Source organism: Sceloporus occidentalis, unplaced genomic scaffold (assembly GCF_023333645.1).
Source record: "Sceloporus occidentalis isolate IW3139 unplaced genomic scaffold, rSceOcc1.0.p SCAF_5, whole genome shotgun sequence".
NCBI lineage: Eukaryota > Metazoa > Chordata > Lepidosauria > Squamata > Phrynosomatidae > Sceloporus > Sceloporus occidentalis.
In genome coordinates this window covers 143,068,302-143,089,172 of record NW_028316985.1, presented here as the reverse complement: position 1 = coordinate 143,089,172, position 20,871 = coordinate 143,068,302, and the positions used below count along the sequence as shown (strand labels likewise).

At 40.1% G+C, this 20,871-nt stretch overlaps 1 protein-coding gene across 4 annotated transcripts in view; it reads right to left on the bottom strand.

The window, feature by feature from the left end:
* The window catches only part of NR3C2 (nuclear receptor subfamily 3 group C member 2), a 195,598-nt gene that overhangs the window by 104,856 nt on the left and 69,871 nt on the right, over positions 1-20,871 (bottom strand). The gene's annotated exons all lie outside the window — the stretch shown is intronic.

Sequence of the window (20,871 nt, the reverse complement as noted above, 5' to 3'; positions counted from 1 at the left end):
ACTGGACGATAATTGTTGGGATCCTCTTTTTTTTTCCTTTTTTGAAGATGAGGATAATGTTTGCCCTCCTCCAGTCTACTGGGACTTCTCCTGTTCCCCAGGAGCTCTCAAAGATTATTGCCAATGACTCTGATATTACATTTGCCAGTTCTTTTAATACTCTTGGATGTAATTCATCTGGTCCCGGAGACTTATATTCATTTAGATTAACCAGGTATTCCTGTACTATCTCTTTGCCTATTTTGTACTGAAATTCCCCTATTCTGTCTTCTGCTCCATTATCCTCAGGTTGAGCACCCTTTGCCTTTTCTGAGAAGTCTGAGGCAAAGAAGGTGTTGAGTAATTCTGCCTTTTCTCAGTCTTCTGTTAGCATTTTGCCATCTTCTCCACGCAGTGGCTCTACCATTTCCTTTTTCTTCTTTTTGCTGCAGACAAATCCAAACAAGCCCTTTTTATTGTTCTTAACCTCTCTGGCAAGCCTGAGTTAATTCTGCGCTTTAGCTTTTCTGACTTTCCCCTACACAGGCTAGCTATTTGTTTGAATTCCCCTTTGGTGAGTTCCCCATTTTTCCATTTCTTATACATGTTCTGTTTAAAACTTAGTTCAGTTGAAAGTTCCTTAGTCAGCCATCCTGTTTTCTTGAGACATCTCTGATTTTTCTTCCTCACGGGAACCGTTTGAAATTGTGCTTTCAGTATCTCCCTTTTGAGAAACTCCCATCCATCCTGAACTCCCTTCTCTTTTAGTATTCCTGACCATGGGATCACCCCCAGTATTTCTCTAAGTTTACTAAAATCTGCTCTCCTAAAATATAGAATGCGTGTCTGACTATGCCTGGCTTCTCCTTTACATTGTATAACAAACTCCAGGAGAACATGGCCACTTCCCCCTAAGGATTCCACCACCTGCACTCCATTAACTAGGTCATCCCTGTTGGTTAGGATCAGATCCAAAATAGCTGACCCCCTTGTTGCTGCTTCCACCTTTTGGACAATGAAATTGTCTTCAAGGCAAGTGAGGAATTTGCTGGACCTTGAGGATTTGGCTGAGTTTGACTTCCAGAAAATATCAGGATAGTTGAAGTCCCCCATCACTACTACATCTCTCCTTTCTGAGTATGTAGTCATCTGTTCTAGAAAGGCATCATCCAATTCCTCCGTCTGACTCGGGGTCTGTAGTAGACTCCCGCAATAATATCCCTGTTGTTTCCCTCCCCTTTAATTTTTATCCAGATGCTCTCCACCTGGCTTCCAGGATTGATGTCCTGGATCTCTTCACTGGTGTAAATGTCTCTGACATATAATGCTATTCCTCCTCCTTTCCTGTTTGGCCTATTTCTCTTGAAAAGGTTATACCTCTCTATTCCTACATTCCAATCATAAGACTCATCCGACCAGGTTTCAGTGATGCCTATTATATCATATTGGCTTTGTTGCACTAGGAGTTCAAGTTCAGCTTGCTTATTTCCCATACTCTGTGCATTAGTATAGAGACATTTAAGACCATGTGTTCCCTTTACTTGCTGCCTGTGCAAACATTTTTTCCTCCCACTGTTGGGGCCTAGCACTGTTTGTCTTGTTCCCTCTATGACAGGTTGGCTATTTTCTCCATCCCTTTTGCCTTCCAGAATACTGTCTCCCTCCCCCACATAACTCAGTTTAAAGCCCTCCTAATCAAATTCTTGAGACTATTGGCAAAAACATTTCTGCCAACTGGCATGAGATGCAACCCATCCTTTGCTAGAAGTCCTTCCTCATGGAACCTCAGTCCATGATCCAAGAATCCAAACTGTTCTTGGCGGCACCATCTACGGAGCCAGTTGTTTACATCCGCTATTTTCTTATCCCTTCCTGGACTATGCCCTTCGACTGGGAGAAGAGACGAGATGACAACCTGTGCATCCATCTCTTTCAATTTTCTACCCAAAGCCTCATAATCCCTTATGATATTCTGAAGGCTGTGCCTTGCAGTATCATTGGTTCCCACATGAACCAAAAGAAAGGATAATGGTCAGTAGGCTTGACAAGTCTTGTCAGCCTCTCTGTCACATCACGGATCATTGCCCCAGGGAGACAGCACACCTCCCGAGACATCTTGTCAGGCCCACAAACCACTGGATCAGTACCTCTCAGTAAAGAGAACCCCACAACCACCACACACCTCCTCCGAGGCTTAGTTGCAGTTGTTCCCTTTGGTGGTACTCCCAGGATCCCCTGCTCTGTCCCTGAAGTCTGACCATGCTGCTTTTCCTCATCATCTCTGATAACAGAGAGAGGTTCAAATTGATTCTGTAGCTGCAAACTCCCAGAACGTTCCCTGGTTTCCCTACTTCTGTGTGTGACTTTCCTCCAACCATCTACTTCTGTAGTATGTGAAGTGACCTTCTCCTCCCCAGCAACATCCTCTGCATGTTTCCTGTCCAGAACCATCTGGTCCGTTCTGGTCAGGAAAACCTCTTGCTCCCTATGATGCTGAAGTGTAGCTACCTGGGCTTCCAGCTGCTGTACTTTCGCTTCTAAGAGGGCCACCAACTTGCACTTAGTGCAAGTGAAGTTCCCCACATCTCTAGGCAAGAACACAAACATCCCACAAGTGTTGCAGGTGACTGCAGCAGGGCCTTCAGTGTCCATACTGAAAAATCTTAGGGAGGCACTGAACAAGACTGTGAGCTTCCCCTGCTAAACACCAGTGTAAAGAACCCCTTGTTCCCAAACTCTGTTAAATAGCTCAATCAACTGGGACTCTAGTTATGTACAGAGCTCCTGACTACTAGCTCCTTCCAGAGGCAAGTCTCTGACTCACTTCCTCTGAGCAAAAGTTCCCACAAGCCCCTTAAGGAAAAAAGGGAAATTGTTCTGTTTATTTGGAATGGAACATAAATAAGATGAAAGAACAACAAAAAGGTTAACACAACGCTTCCAATTAATGACTAAACATTTACCTTGTTGAAACCTTTGAGAGAACTCAAAGAATTAGTGTAATGTACATTTTTTAAAAAAATGTCAGTTAATTTTTAAATGCTATTATAATCACAGACACCATAAATGCTTTGAAAATAAAAGTCATGGGAATAGTCAAAGCTTCATTTTAGGTGAAGTCATAAGAAGCTGGTCTACCTAACACAGAAGTGAAGAAGCTGAGGTCCACATCATATTATTTTACGGTCCTAACCCAGCCCTCTGGATTTCACCAAATGGCCATGCCCCCTCCCCATAGAACCACAGTTTTGGTGGTTTCACAGCTTTCATATAGTCCCACTCACCACACACACACACACACACACACACAATCACAACCATCATTATCATACCAAAAGCATTTCTGCTGGCAATGTCTTAGCAATGGGAGGTTTGAGCAAAAATATGCTATATTTCATCCCTTCTTTTTGACTTTTGTCCCACACACCACTGCAATACAGAGATGCTCCTCCCCCCCAAAAAAAAAAAAATCCTCTGAAATTGAATTCAGTCCCCCTCTTTAATCCAGCATTGACTACACTGGCTGGCAGTGGCATTTCAGGACCTCAGGCTATTTGATCACCTGCCACCTAACTCTTTTAAATTTAGATGCTGGAGAATGAGTGAAGGACCCTCTGGATTCTGCACTGGGGGGTGAATTAAAACATTCCCGATTCAAGCTGTATATGATACTTAACTATGGCCCTCTCAAGAATTGCTACAAAATTTCACTCTAGCTATTTCAAATTAACTGACATATAGATTGGAGTCCACAAACTCTAGCAACAGTTCACATGACTGGCTCTTTTGTTAGAGCACTGAAAACTACACATATATACACCGGATTTTTTTAATGCTATCTTCTACTATGAAGAACACAGATTGATATATTTTGTCTTCAGACAACTTCAGGTAGGAAATTAGAAATATGGAAAAACACACAAACAAGTACCAAATGTGCTTGGCGCCAAGCCCTCTGTGTTTTCATAGATATCTGTAGACTTAACAGAGGCAGGGCCATGCAATGGGATATTCAAAGGAGAAAGGAGGTAAACCTTAAACTTCTCATTGGCATAAATCCTGGAGGTAAACAGTAAATGCTCTGTTCATTGATACCAATGAAAAAGCCACAGTTAAAGAGAATTAGGTCATTATGACACAGATAGAGAACCAGGGGTTTTGAAAGCAAACCATAATATATTTATATATTTAAATCTTTAAAAGTTCAATCAAACACGAAAAATACCCATACTCTAGGCTGCAGAAACAGGTGTTAACAAGCTAAACGTTTACATGCACTGTCCATTTGAAATGATATTTTGAATCCCAAATCAGATAAAAGGATTACTTTTGCTTTTCCTGTCAACTACATTACTATTTTGCTCAGCACAGAATTTATCTTGGGACAACAAACAGAAGAATTAGTCACAAAGATTTTTCTTTTCTTTTCTTAGAAAATTTAAAATTGATCTATTCTTCCTGAACCTAACTCATTAATCAGGAATACAGCCAGGAGGTGAAAAACAGACTGTTTTCCAACTTGTTTGCATTTTCTTCTAATCACAGATTTGGCTGGAGCAGAGTTAAAATATAAATTGATTTAAGTACTGGTAACCTAAAGAACTCTCAATTTCATAACATATCTATCAAGCCTGCAAGGCAAGTTAGGCCAAGGCAGAGTGGGCAAAGTGTGGCTCCATATGTTATTGGAACTGCAGTTCTCATCAGCCTTATCCAACATAGCGAATGGTGAGGAACACTGGGAGCTTCAGTCCAACAACATCTGGGTTGCAGTTTGTCAACCACAAGGTTCAATGGTAGGGAATTTGAAACTGCTATCAAACATAAGAACATCCTGTACATTTTTATTTTTAAAATTCCATCATATCCCACCTGCCCATGTACAGATTTGCCATTTTATTACTAATTTAAATTGAAAGTATATCCAATTTTATCATCTCAAAAGACAATGTAAGGTGGCAACATTATATAATCAATAACACCAGCTAGAACCAAAAAACAAAAGGAAGGGAAAGAGATGCTATAACCAACACAAGCAATATGATTACCCCCTCCCTGCCCAAAAGTGCTGATAACAATAAATATAAATCTAGGCAGATAGTTAAAATGAAAAGTCAAGTTAAGAAAAGAAAAAGAAACTTTCATTTTAACCTAAATGAATGCAACTAATTTTCATTTTTAACTGCAGTGTTTGCAGTTGTCCTTGAATGGTCTTTTTGACTTTCTTGCCTGTCATCATTACCTCATCTGACTGCTTTATACTGTATTTTGTCTCCCATTTTCCTGTAACCCATCTTTTGCTTCTACTCTCATGTTCGATTTCTTCTCACCTAAATCTCTATAAACGTCTCAATTTTTGTTGTCTCTCCTTCCCTAGGACTGCAAGTTGCCTCCCCTTCCCTATGATTCTACTTCCCTATGTTACCTCTCCTGTGTCACCCCATGTTTCTCATCACAATAAGAACTCTGTCTATGCTGTCTTTTCTTTCATTTATAAGTTCTATAAATATGGCTGCAGTGTGTGATGTGAAGAGGGGAAGAAACAGTATCTGTTTAAACCAAGGTGAATTTACATCCTTTCAAATGCTCCATAATCATAAAAGAGATCTCGTAAAGTATCAAGATATTTTGTTATCCTAGTTGTTAGTACTGATGTCTAGCTGTTCATCTATCTGAGGGTCTAAGAGGTATGTCCACAAAATCACAAAGCTTTTAGTAATGAGACTGAATTGTCAAATGGGATAATTTCTTTGTGCTTTTCATTTAATCAGATTATTCAGAATGGTAGTGCCTTGGAGAAGCTATGGACAGAACCCAGAACCTTCTGTATGTAAACTGTGCCCTGTATACAACTTATACCAGTATTACTTGCAGTAATAGGTGGCATTCACACTGCAAAAATAAGCCAGTTTGACACTACTTTAACTAGCATGGTTCAATGATATGGAATTCTGGGAATTGTAGTTTTGTGAGCCTTCCACACCTTGTACCTTGAACTTAAAACTTTGAAGGAAGTAGCACTGATTATGACTTGTTAAGCATAAAATGCAATTACACTTACAGACTTGTAGACAGATCTGAGAAAAAACATTTACTAATAAGGCTTAGCCTGCTTCCTATTAAGTATACTCAGGATTTCAGCCTTTGCCATGCAAGCTATAACTGTGATATACAAGCACCCAGCTATGTAACCTGCTATAGAAAGTTTCATTAAAAAAAATCACAAGATGGATATAATAGGCTGAAAATTGCCATGGAATATTTTGGTCATGTATCTGACTGGAGCTGAAATCACCAATAGCAGCAAAGGTTTGGGGCATATCATCTGAAGTGATGACAAGTACTGACAAAGTTCAAATTTGCCTTGACAGAATTGTCAAGACTAAACTAGAAATGTTCACAACTTGAATCTATCAGTTTGCTACTACATAGTTGAAATTCATTGGGTTTCTTAACACCAATGCCATACAGTGCTAGAACTAAAATCCACATTTCAGGAAGAAGAAGAAGAAGAAGAAGAAGAAGAAGAAGAAGAAGAAGAAGAAGAAGAAGAAGAAGAAGCAGCAGCAGCAGCAGCAGCAGCAGCAGCAGCAGCAGCAGCAAAATGAGGCTGCTGACCTCCCCCCCTCACCGGTTTCTTTGTTTTTAAAACTTAATTCGCATTCATTGTAAGAATAATGCACCACAAATATAGTCAGCCCTCCACCTTTGTGGGTTTGACTTTTGGGGATTTGCCCCATGTCATCTTTAATAGGAACTGGAAGCCTTCTCAGCCTGAGACTGTATATGAGGCTTGTAAGTCCCTATTAAAAATGATGTAGGCCAGCAGCAGAGACTGCAGCAAGTCCTATCAGCCACTCAATTCTGCCTTGCAAAGGATCCCCACTGTCTTGAAAACAGCCATGGTGGAATGAAACTGAAGGTTTTACCTTTTGTGCATGTTAAATATGGTTTGGTGGAGGGACTAGAATTATTTGCAGTTTTTACACTTTTGCAGGGGTACTATAGTACTGCTTATTTACACTGGATTTGTCTTGAAAAGTTACCAGGATCATCAATTTTTTGTTCTGCAACAACACCTGCAGGTTGTCACCTGTGTTGTCTTTTGATGGTCACCTCCCACACAAATCCCCTTCATTTACACATAGTTGCTGTTATATTTATGCATGTGCAGGCAGCCCTTAGCTGAATACAGTAACTGAAATTCAGTATACAGTCTAAGTGAGCAGGAACTGATGCACTACATACAGTGCGAGTGCTGAATTATTAACAAGTTTCTTACTGTGTAGAAGCATTATGTGGCAAGCTCTCTTTTCTAGGTATCACAGTTGCCACAGCAGACCTCAAGTTATATTTAACTCCTAGGACACAGCTGCTTAGATACAGTACATTTATATCATTTGAGAAATAAGTTTGCAGGAATTATTTTTGCCACAAAAAACTACATTGTATATAATATGAGCACTTAGCAAAGAAAATTATTTTACTCCATTGCAAAGAACGACTTAAAACATAATTTTGCAGATTAAATTGCTTGGATCTGCTCTGACTTGGATGCTATTGTTGAAACAAGTCTGGTGGATGTACCCTCTGCCCTGCTTGTCGAGTGTTACTAGATGTTTCAATCTGTGCAGTGTGGGAATGTGGATAGGATCCTTGGAGAGGTGAAAGCGACCACATGCATACCAGACTCATCCTTCCTAACTGCTGAAAGCAGCCCAAGTGGGACTGGTAGATTGGGGGTTAGTAGTGAATGCCTCACTACATCAAGTCAGGTTTCCTTGCACCTTTGTGGGTTTGACTTTTGAGGCCATTAAAGAAAAAAATCCTCTCTGAACCCCACCATACTGGAAAACTATCAGCCAGTATCAAGTATCCTTTTTAGGGCAAGTCATTGGAGCATGTGGTAGCTCTCAGAGTTCCTGGATGGTACCAATTATCTAGATCCATTTCAATCTGCCTTCAGGCCTGGCAAAGGGACAGAAAAAGCTCTGGTGGACAGGGGGAGTGAGTGTCTCTGTAGGTTCTTCTAGACCTCTGAGTGGCTTTCAATACCATCAATCATAGTATCTTTCTGGGTTGCCTGTCTGGGATGTGGCTTTGGGGTACTGTTTTACAATGGCTCTAGTCTTTATTGTAGGGGTAGACTGACAAGGTGGTGCTAGGGGGAGTCTTTTCAATACCCCGGCCACTATCCTGTGGTGACCATATCCCTCAGGATTACGTTCTGTCCCCCATGCTGTTTAATATTTACATGAAACTGCTGAGAGAGGTCTTCTGGAGTTCTGTGTCATCAGCATGCTGATGACACATAATTCTATGTCTTAGTTCAGGGGTAGGCAACCTGCGGCCCGTGGGCTGGATGCGGCCCGGCAAGGCCTTGGGACCGGCCCCAGCCCATTCCTGCCGCTGATTGCCGCCGGAGCCTTTGGCTTATCAGGAGGAGGCAGGCAAGGGGGTGCAAGCGGCAGGCAAGGGGAGCAAGCGGCGGGCAAGGGGGGCAATTGTCTATAGAAGCCTCAGAAACATGCATTTATATTAACATTTTTTTAAAAATCAGCAAATTTTTTAGCATGTCCTCCATATTTTTTTAAAAAGTGTCCTCCATTTGAAAGTTTTGCCCTACATTTGTCCCGGTTTATTTATTTATTTAAATTTTTAAAAATTATTTAATTATTTATTTTTTGGCTTCGGCCCCCCCAGTTGTCTGAGGGACAGCAACCCGGCCCCCGGCTCAAAAAGGTTGCCTACCCCTGTCTTAGTTTCATCCAATTCTAAGGGGCCATTCAGACTACCTTTTACCCCGGATCAGAACCTGGATTAACAATGGGAAATTCATATTGGCCCCGATCCTTCCACAAGCGAAAATGAGGCTTTCACACCCGTTCAGGGGCAAATGCCCCTTGGCACGAGTCTTTTGAAAGCAGAGTTTAAGCTGTATCTTTTGAGAAAACCCGGGTCCGGCAAATATGAACTTGTCCCCAATCATGATCAGGTCAAGTTCAGGGGAGGGATTTAGGTCAGAGGGAGGGCAGAGGGCGGAACCTGCCTCCCCTTCATCAGGGCGAAGGAGGAGGAGGAGGCAGCAGCGGCAGAAGGAGACGGGGGAAAGAAGGGGGCCACGAAGGACAGAATCATGAAGGAGGAGGAAGAAGGAGCAGGGCGAAGGGTCAAGTTCAGGAGAGGGAGTTAGGTCAGAGGGAGGGCAGGGAACGGAACATGCCTTCGCTCTCGCAGGCAGCTCTCTCTCTCTTTGTATTTTTATTTTGACAGACTATGCGAATACTTTTTCTACAGGTAGATACATATATGGATAGAATGTGTGTGCTTGTGCTACATTTCCCTTTCATTAGCTTGCTCCCAGCACGGGCACCTCACTTTGCAAGAGGCTTTTTTTCTAAATTATTTTTTATATGCGAAAGCTACAATGTGAATGTTACAAATGTTTCTCTTTCAATTTGGCAAATTGATACAGAATGCTTTTGCTACTGTATGTGTCTGTAAGGAATTCTGGGGTGGCTGAGGGAAAGCAAAGGATGCAGAGATGGCATTCTGAGGTGAGGAATTTGTTGTTGTTGTTGTTGTTGTTGTATGTGTATGAGGCATCCTGGGGTTGCAAGGAGGGAGGATGCAGAGATGGCATTAGATTACATTTTGGGGTAGAAAACAGAGGTAGAAGAAGATCCATAATCTGTAGTGACCCAAATACACACAACACACACACACACCTCTGGAGGTTTTAATATTTGACAAAATATGTGCACACTGCCACCAGTTTTTTAAAAAAGGAGGCGAGGAAGCACCCATCCAGTTGCCCAATTGCTGTAGGAAACGTCACCTTTGACGAAAGCGGAACTGAATTTGATTGACAGCAAAGGAGCCTTCTTTTAAACTAGTAACCTGCAAATGTGAACTCTCCGCAAAGAGCTGTAATGGCATTCAGGGTTAAAATTACCCAGAGTAAGGTAAATTATAGGAGGCACTTTCTTCCAGAGAGATTCGGGAGGGGGGGGGACCCGGATCTGCCCAGTTCTATCCAGGGTAAATGGGCCAGTGGGAATGGGGCCTAAGGAAGCTGTTTTGGTACTAAATAAGTGTCTCCTGTCAGTTCTGAACTAGATGAGGGTGACCAAACTGAAACTTAATCCACACAAAACAGAGGTACTCCTGGTCAGTTGAAAGACAGATTAGGGAATAGATATGCAGCCTGTGCTGGATGGGATTACACTCTACCTGATATCCCAGGTGTATCAGTTTGGGGGTATTCCTTTGATTCGGCTCAGGGCCTGGAGATCCAGGTTTCAGCTGTAGGCAGGAGTGCATGTGCACAATTGAAACTAGTGAACCAGCCACACCCCTTCCTTGAGAATTCATATCTGGCTACAACAACATCCATATTTAGTCCTGCCTTTGGACTTTGGAAACTGTTCAGAAACTTCAGCAGGTCCAAATGCTGTGGTCAACCTGCTTGCAGGGATCATGTGATTCTCCCACTGAAACCGCTTCATTGCCTACCATCTCCAGACAGAATTCAAAATGCAGGATTTGATCTTTAAAGCCATCCCTTAGGTCCAGACTCTCTCGTAAAGGCCATATCTCCTTATATATCCAGTGTGAGTTTTAAGTTCTGCAGGGGAGGGCTTTCTCTCAGTCCCACCACCTTTGCAGGCATGGTTGGTGAAGTTCAGGGAAGAGCTTTCTCTATGGCTGCTCCCAGATCATGGGACTCCCTTCCAAAGGAGGTCCGGTTAGCGCTCTCCCTGCTCTCTTTTTGCCAGCAGATAAAGATGCTTTTATCCAGGCAAATCTTTGAATTTTAATTACAGAGCAGTAGTTTCTGTATAAAGTGCTGTGCTGCATTTTAAAAAATCTTGTTGAAATATTGTTTCAAATGTTTGTTTTTAATTGTTTCAATCATATTTTTGTAATATTGTTATTTAATTCCTAACTTTTGTAAATTAATCTTTTTAAAATTATTTTAGGCTACCATGAATCCCATTTTGGGAAGAGATATTTATTTATAAAATTTATTTTAAAATTATTATAAAGTAAAGAAATAAATATCTCTTCTAGTTAAATTGTGCCACATGATGGGATGAGGTCCCATCACTAGTCCCAGCTTCTGCCACCCTAACAGTTCGAAAGCATGTAAATGCAAGTAGATAAATAGGTATCACTTTGGTGGGAAGGCAACAGTGTTAGGTGCAGTCATGCTGGACACCTGACCACCTGAATTGTCTTCAGATAACACTGGCTCTTTGGCTTAGTAACGGAGATGAGCACCACCCCCATGGTCAAACACGACTTGACAACTAACCTTTACCTTTTCCTAGCTAAATTAACCAGTCGGAAAAGCCAAACAAGGTTTGCCTGGTAGCAACACATTTAGATTTAGTGTTTTGTTTTTTTAAAAAAAATCTTATTACAGTCACAGGTGAAAAATAAAATAAGATGGCTGTTTTCTATTACATTTCACCAAAAACATGTCAGAAATCCATCTGTCATATGGAAAATTATAGGGTTTTTAAAAAAAAATGTATATGGTATGCACCCATATACACCCAAATTATTTTCCATCATTCACTGTCATTTAACTGTTTCCTTTTACAGCAAAGGTGGGCTTGAAGATGTTGCTGTGCCGGAACTCCTATAATTCCTTACCAATAGTTATGCTGACTAGGGCTGTTGGGAGCTGCAGTCCTATAATATCCAGAGGGCCAGAGCTGCCCACTACTGCTTATTGAACCTAGCCGGTGTTATGTAAGGAACAGCATTCAGCAATGCATTTTGTACTGCACTCCTCTTGCTGGTCACTGACCGAATAAAATATATGTAAGGTACTGCACTCCTGTTCTTGACTTCCACTATAGGCATGAAAATACAATTGCTACTAAATCCCATATAACAGCACAATACCATATTACACATTGGAAAACTTACTTTTTGGTGTAAAAAATCCCGCTGCGATTATATCCAGTGGCCATGTCACTGAGGTAACATGTGAGTTACAGTCTAAAAAGTTCCATTTGCAAGTTCTTGTATTTTTCAGACAATAATAATAATTAAACAGCAACAACATCAACAATAATTAAACACCAGCTATTTACAAACACCAGACTAAAAAGCTCACATTTAAATGGAGTAGGGAAACAAAAAGAGGATTGATGGGTACCCAAAACAGAGTCAAGTAAGTGCCAGGGAAGTCTTTCTGGAGAGGGGGTTCCACAAATGAGATAACATTTTTATAGTACAGTACTGTGCATTTCTCTGATTGCCACCTATTTCAGGGCACTAGAGTAAGATTTCAACCTACAGGCAGGTTCATGCTCTGCTCACATTGAGAAGAAATGAACAGAGCTGAATGCAAGGCAGAAGAATATCAGAGGATATCCCCTTCCAGACAAAGTCCTAGCCCTGTATTAAAACAATCTTTACAAAGAGAAATAGTTCTTGTAACTATGAAAATTCAGATTGACCATTCCTACTGTCCAACCTACCATTTTTGGGCAAGGTTTTGGAATGTGTGGTAGCTTCCCAACTCCAGGGGTTTCTGGATGAAATTGATTATTTAGATCCATTTCAATATGGTTTCAGGCCTGGCTATGGAACAGAGACAGCCTTAGTCACCTTGGTGGATTATTTATGCAGGGAACTACACAGATGAAGTGTGTGCCTGTTGGTCCTGCTGGATCTCTCAGAGGCTTTCAATAACATCGACCATGATATCCTTCTAAACTGCCTCTCTGGGATGGGACTTGGAGATATTGTTTTACGGTGACTCCGTTCCTTCCTGGAGGGGCGAACCCAGAGGATGGTGTTAGGGGACTCCTGTTCGACCCCCTGGCCATTGAAAAGACCATCAGGGTTCTATGTTGTCCCCTATGCTGTTTAACATAAACATGAAGCCACTGGGAGAGGTCATCCGGAGGTGTGGTGCTATCAATATGCCGATGACACTCAACTCCTTTCCACCTCAATCCAAGGAGGCTGTCCTGGTCCTAAACCAATGTCTGTCATCAGTAATGGACTGGGTGAGGGAAAACAAGTTGAAACTTAATCCAGATAAGACAGGTCAGCTCCAGGTCAGTTGTAAGGAAGATCAGGGAATAATAATTCAGCCTGTGTTAGATGGGGTCACATTCCCTCTGAAGATGCAGGTTCACAGTTTGAGGGTACGCCTGGACTCAGCTTTGAATCTAGAGGTCAACTGCGTCCATTCCTTGAGATATCAGATCTGGCTTCAGTGGTACATGCCTTGGTTACATCCCATTTAGACTACTGTAATGCATTCTACTTGAGGTTGCCTTTGAAGAGTGTTTGAAAACTTCAGCTGGTCCAAAGAGCTGCAACCAAGCTGCTAACAGGGGCAGGTTACAGAGATCATACAATGCCCCTGTTGAAACAGCTCCTCTGGCTGCCAGTTTGTTTCCGGGCACAATTCGAAGTGCTGGTGATGACCTTTAAAGCCCTATATGGCTCAGGCCCAGGCTATTTGGCAGACTATCTCCCTCAATAAGCCAGCTGGGGCTCTGATATCCTATGGGGAGGCCCCTCTCTCTATTCCACCACCATCACATGCACAGTTGGTGGGGACACAAGAGAGGGCCTTTTCCGTGGCTGCCCCTAGACTCTGGAATTCCCTGCCCAGGAAGACCAACAGGCATTCAAAACAGAAAGCTTTTAAAGAATGGCCTAGGGTGCCATATTGTTTCAATGTATTATATTTATATGTTTTTAATTGTATTGTTTTTTTAATGTTGTAAGCCGCCCTGAGTCCCAGTCCTGGGAGAAGGGCAGGATATAAATAAATAAATATAATAATATTATAATGATAATAATAATAATAAACACATTATCTTTCTTAGCTTCAGATGATTTCCCAAGAGATTATGAATTTTGAAACCTCCTCAGAGACATTTCTTTTCTCATAAAAACTTGAAGCATTCTCTCTTCCCCCTCTTATCACAGCAGGCATCACTAACAGGGCCTCGTAGAGACTCCTGCAATGATAAGGCTGTGGTCCTTCTGTCCCACTGCTACTGGCAAAGTACAAAACAAATACAGATCTAATTCCTATTGTTAATCCCCACTAGAGTAGAGACACTAAATAAATTGGTTTTACCTATTTTACCTGACCAGTCAACATAGTTGACCAAATACAATGGGCCCTTGGTATCCACTGGGTTTTGGTTCCAAGACCCCCGATGGATAACAAAATCTGTGGATGCTCAAGTCCCATTAAATACAATGGCATAGCAAAATGGTGTCCCTTATATAAAATGGAAAATCAAGGTTTGCTATTTGGAAATTATACTTTTTAAAAATATTTTCAAGCTGTAGATGCTTGAATCCATGGATAAAAAATCAGTGGATAAGGTGGGCTGACTGTAGTACTACTATAGTGGGAATAAAGAGAGCCAGCATGATGTAGGGGTTGGGACCATGAATCTGGCAAGCAGTGTGATTATCTGTAATCAAAGTCAAAGAATGAGAAGTGATAGTGCTCAGTCACAGAAATCCACTGAGTGAACTTGGGAAAGTCACACTCTGTCATCCTCAGAGAAAGGTACAAGCAAACTCCCTCTGAACTAATCTTGACAAGCAAGCATCATGATGGCTTCACCTTAGGGTTGACGTAAACAACAACAAAATAGTTGGGGCTAACACAACAATTGACTAAATGATTCAACTCTAGCTGGGACTAACCAACAAGATGATGCTACCCACTGTGCAATGAACATCAATAGATAAACTGGGTTTATTTAAAAGAACTAATGGAAAGATTGCAATGCTCTTATATATTTAGGTACAATCTCATCCTCATTGCTACCAAAGCTAAACTCCCACTGATTTTACAGAGCAGGACTGCAGCCTGAATGTTCATATTTGACTTAAAACAAATTCCCTATTATTGCCATTTGGACTAGGAGAAGTGAGGATTCTATCTAAGAAGCAGGTTTGGGTCACTATATAACAACATAAATTAAGTATGGACCCCCTCCCCCCATATTCAAGGACGTGGTGGCTTACATTAGAGGGCAGCAGCAAATCAAGCATTTGCAGCATGAGCAAGCATGCATGTGAACTGCATTCAGTTTTCTTTTTGAACAGACACCAGCCAATAACCATCAAATGTTCATGCTGTCACTGCAATCTGCCTAGGAGCCAGAAAGAAAAATGCTACCAGCATCTAGTCTCTCATCACATCTCAATGAAATACAAGATATGGTGGCTACCCTACAATACAAGAATTACATAATACAGTTATGTAACATAATACAACATTGCATGATTACCTCATAGAGATAACCTTATGTTGTTGTTCCATGCCTTCAAGTCATTGCTGACTTGTAGCGACCAAGGTGAACCTATCATGGGGGTTTCTTGACAGAATATGTTCAGAAGAGGTTTGACTTTGCCTTCCTCTGAGACTGAGAGAGTATGACTTACTCAAGGTCACCCAGTGGGTTTCCATGGCTGATTAAAGATTCAAACCCTGGTCTCCCACTGTCCTAGTCCAACACTCAAACCACTACACCATGCTGGCTCAATAGAGATACACTTAATAAATGAGCAATTAGTTTACCTCTATTGTAATTTCATAGTTTCCTGAAACTGAAATGATACAATGGAAAAGAGCAATCATTTCACTTCTCATTCTTTGACTTTGATTACAGATAATCACACTGCAGCTTATCAGAGCACTCTTGGAATATCCAATTCTACATCTATCTTCATTATTTTTATGTATCAAAATAAAGAAGCTTGGTAATCATATGTGAAGATTGTTGTAAAATCTGTTCATTGCAAATCACCAAAATTCAACCACACTTTTCCTTTTTCATCATATTAAATATATGGTAAATAAATGTAGTGGTGCAGGCAACAAAGGAAAGTGAGATTAAGCTACTACATTTCCTAATATGGCATTTCTTGAAAGGCCTTCTCAGTGGCTGCCCCAAAGGTCCAGAACACACTTCCAAGCAAAGCTTATACAAGCCTGTTGTTGTTCTACTCCCAAAGACTTCAAGCAAATAATAATAATAATATAATAATAATAATATTCATTTACTTATACCCCCTCTTCAGCCAAGGCTATCAGAGAAGCTTACAAATTGTTAATTAGACATAAAACAAATAACTAGTTGTTTTAAGAAAAAGGTCTTTAGTAAAATGTTGTAAACCGCTATGATCTATGTAGGAATAGCGGTATATAAATAAATTTTCATTTTCATTCATTCAAAATTATACTGTACAAATTTATTTTTTTAAATGAATGGACTGTACATTGTTTTTAATTCATTTGTGTTTAAATATGGTAGTTAGTTTATTAACATTACAGTGCACCCGTGCCAACCAGACTTTCCATCCACTGATTTGAGCTTCTGCAGATGGCAAGCCCTAGCTTTTTAAATGGGTGCATATACATGCAGCCATGTGTGCAGCTGAGAATGCCATTGAAAACAATGGATTTGAGCACCCACATGTTTTGCTATCTGTGCGGGGGGGGGGGGGCTGGAATGGATCCCCCATGGATAGCAAGGGACTACAGTATAGCAAAAATAACATTCTGTGTGTCTTTATCTGGACTTGTTTTTATCAGTATCAGTTTTAATCTTTGAGATGAACTGAAACATAGAAGTTGGTAGCATGAGCTTTTGTAGACTTGAGCCTACTTCCTTAGCTGCATCTGAGGAAGTAGGCTCAAGTCTACTAAAGTTCATGTTTTTCAGTTAGTCTCAAAGGTGCTGCAATATCCCTTTACATACTGATTTTCCAGACTAACATGACTGTCTTTGAGTTTTAGTCTTGTAGATCACCTTGAATTCAGTTTTGAGGAAAAGAGAAAAATAAAATCAGCAAGTAAGGCAGTCTGAACAGATTCTCATCAGGGAGAATCAACTTGAAGTGGGTACCAAGGGATCCTTAATTTTTTGAAGTAATTCTGTAGATCACCTAGTTATAAGGAGCATGGCAGTACCTGCCCAAGTGTTAGGTTCATCCTCATTTTCATCTCTGTGCTGCTCTTTAGTTAGCAATCTCTTCATTATGTCAAATCATAGTTTTTTTCTGGTTTAGATGCAACAACAACAAGCACCCTATAGTTTGGGCTGAAGAGGAAGTAATAAACTTAACTTGAGAAAGTAGAAGAACGGAGAAAGCTTTTGAGCACAAGATTAGTTATACTGAGCCTTAGTTTCGTATTATGTCTAAAACCAACTGAAGCGTCTGATTATTCATCCATGTTTAGGGATACCATTTCACAAGATTTTTGAGTAGAATGAGTGAGAATAAGAACTTATGTTCATAATGTTATTGTCTCTCATTGGGGATGAAAACAGTGGGTAGTCATACTGCTTTTCACAAGACTATATATGCCAGGGGTAATTTGCTTAGATACCTTACTGATTCAGCTGAATGTTAAGCTATTATTTTGCTTGCATTTTAATATACTAAAATGTATGCAATGGTGTTTATTTCATAGCCGAATACAGCATCCAATAAATTTTAAAGTACAAAGGCTCTGTTAATCATGCCAGTTTTAAAAACTAACATTATATTACAATTGTATAAACAAACTGTTGCATTTCTTTATTACTGTGCACCTTGCTATTAGAAAAGCTTTGACAAGACAAGCATTATACGAAACACAATTACTCAGAAATAAGCCCCAATATATTCAATACTCTTACTTCTATGTAAATGGGTAGGATTGCAGCTATAATCATATAAGGAATCTCACAAAATCTTTCATCTCTTATGCAAAACCGTCTTCAATTTGTGTTTCACTACAGGAAGTAAGTTATAGCAGAATAGAACAACAATATTTTGCTTTTCAAAATGTTTCAACTAAAGCATGATTTTTAGCCATTTCTGAAAATAAGGCCCTAAACTGTGGAAGATATTACCAGTCATTACAGAAATAAAAAGGAACACCCCCTGCCTGTTCCTTGGTTTTTTAAATGTTCAATAGTTCACAACATGGCCTCCCATGTTGATTTTATAAGAGAGGCAACATACTGTATTACTGTTACATTCAGCTGGGTTTCATTTTCTGATTTAAGGCTTTTGTATCTATGCAACTGCATGAACAGAGTACATTGCATACGGTGTAAAAGGCAAAATGTGCTTCAGATTTTTAGCAGCAAACTCTTTGTATTCTGTGCAGGCATACATCATACAGATTTGCAATGAAGTTTATACAGTTTATAGTGTCCATTGCACATATTTGATATTCAAGCACACATAAACCAACTAATAGAGGCATCTCAGTGTCCCAAATAAAGAGTCAAGAGAATAGCTGGATTAGGAAAGGTCTGATACCATTATAATAAACAGGGGAGGTATCACATATTTGTGATTTATCTTTTTGATTTCTCTTTACTCCATGGCATCAGTAAAAAAATACAATCACACTCATCAGGGTCATACAACCCTGGCACCTCCTAAATCCAGTTCACTATCTATCATCTACATCAGTCCATCTCAAGCTCAGTCTGATGTGGGGGACTGATAATCCCCCCTACCCATGTGCCAGGACCAATACCAGAATTGACTACAGTTCTTTCTTTCCTGGAAACTTGCCAGGGACCAGTGGCCAATAGCTCAGGGACTGGCACCATTTCACAGATAACCAGTTTAAGTAGCATAGATCTAGGTCACACTTATGAGTGATCTAGCATGATATAGTATCAATTATACTTTCTATGTGTTTTAAGGTTTGCATTTCCACATTCTTTTTTCAAGACTTCTCCAATTTTTTAAAAAACTGTAAATTCCCATGACAGAATGTGCTGACAGATTTTAAGGAAGTGTTTGTTTTTACTTAGCATAACATATATATGTCTTGCTAACATCTCTGAAACCAGCAATTCACAAGTGAGATAGATATATATATATATATATATATATATATATATATATATATCATTTCAACTACAAACACTGAACTGTTAACCTTTAAATTAAAACAAACACTTTCCTAACAAAATAGAACTGCTGTATTTGTGAAACATATACACTAGTGCATACATGAAATACCCTTCTCTTCTTGAAAATTATTACATCTGACAGAATAGGTTTCTGGGTTTTGTATGGCTCAGGTACAATTAAACATTAATGACTTTAAACGTTCTACTTTCATGTAAGCGAACTTTTTGGACCCATGCAGAGAAGGTGCCAGTTTCTTTGGGAACTTAATTCCTCCTCCAGGATTCACAGATTTCTGTGATTGTATGAGAAACACCTCAAGCAGAGGCAGTGGCATCCATACCCAGGGTGTCACCTGGTGCAGGGAGGCAGGACTTCCAGGGGCAGAGCCAAAAGGGCGCTCTTTCCACCTTACTGCTGTGGGGCATAAAATGGAGCCATGGAAGCAAAGTGGGAGCACACTTGGCTCCCACAGCAGTCCCCATCCCCGGCCTTCTTAGTCCCATGTGGCCATTACTGCATGGGACCCGGAAGGCAGCCACCTCTCATCCACCATTGACCTTTGGAAATTCCATACCCAAGGAAGTTAGGCTGGGCCCACCTCTTTTAAGCTTCCAATGGGCAGCCAAAACAAGACTGTTTTGCATGACATTCAATGTTTAAAAATGCTGTTTTAACTGTTTCAGAACTGGATTCTACTATTGTTTTTAACCTGCTTTTAGAAAGAGTACTTTCGTGTATTTGAATTTATCTATAGATTGTTTAGATTGTTTTTTATTAGTTCATCACCTGCGAGGCAATATAGAAAGACTTGTTTGTTCTTCCATATCAGCAGCCCTAACATTATAAGAAAAAGAAGGTAATTTCCTTCCATTAGCAATGAAAATCAATAAAAGAACCTACAACACTTTTTTCTCCGATTTACAGAGCCCACAGGTATCCATCAAGAAATGGTCTCTTGGACTACAGTCCAGAGTAATGGACTGTCCTAACGTTATATTTCAAGTTGAATTTCCCTTAAGATTCAAAAGCAGTTTATCAGAGCCACTGGGGAGTAAGGAAATGAGCCCCAAGGCCTGCTCACTATACAGAGGAAACTGTGTGTGAATTGTAGCCTCACTGTTTATACAGAAAGCTCTAAATCAAACTTCCCCTTTTCCATCCTTACTCAGAAAAGGCTGGTGGCTCTTGGCCCTTATTGTATTCTGCCTGAAGGTCACAGAATTTTGATGTTACTGCTACAATTTTTTAAGGAAAAGGTGATTTTTTAAATGATAGTAATATGTGGCTTATAAAGGGAAAAACAAACTTGCCTTAGAAGTAAACCTTGTCCTTCACAATGAAGTATATTTTTGTTGGATAATCCATACACATTACTTCCTCAGGGATTTCTGAGTCATTATGTTCAAAAGTCATCTTAGATAACACTAGAAGAGAAAATAAATCTAGATGTACACTATTTTTAATATAAGAGAACCTATATGGATCTCTTTTGATGTGAAGAATTTCTTTGAAGATAGCCTGCCCACAATGACATTGTCTCATCTGGAAGCAATGTTTAAAAGCTCAATAGTTCTAGATTTTTAGCTGTAGTTTGTAATTTCTTTAAGTAGGAGAAAAGGAAAGAGTCAGAAACACTAAAAACTGCATGTAATATGGCTTTATAAGTGGGTCTCTCAATCTAAATTCAGTTGATGTTGAAGGGAATTGAACAATTAATTTTAAAGTGGACAAACATGATTTAGGACCTGGTTTTCCTATAAAACTGATTTGAATCATTGTGCTTCAGCAAACATTTTGCTGCTTTGGATATGCCTCTTTTGGAGAAATGTGTCCAAACACCCCCTTCTGCCTACCTTACACCTGTGAACAGACTGCATTACAACAGCTGATAATATTCATGCAAGATGGAGTCTTGTTGCAGCTGAGGAGCTTTTAGGTCAGGACCCTAATCAGCTACTG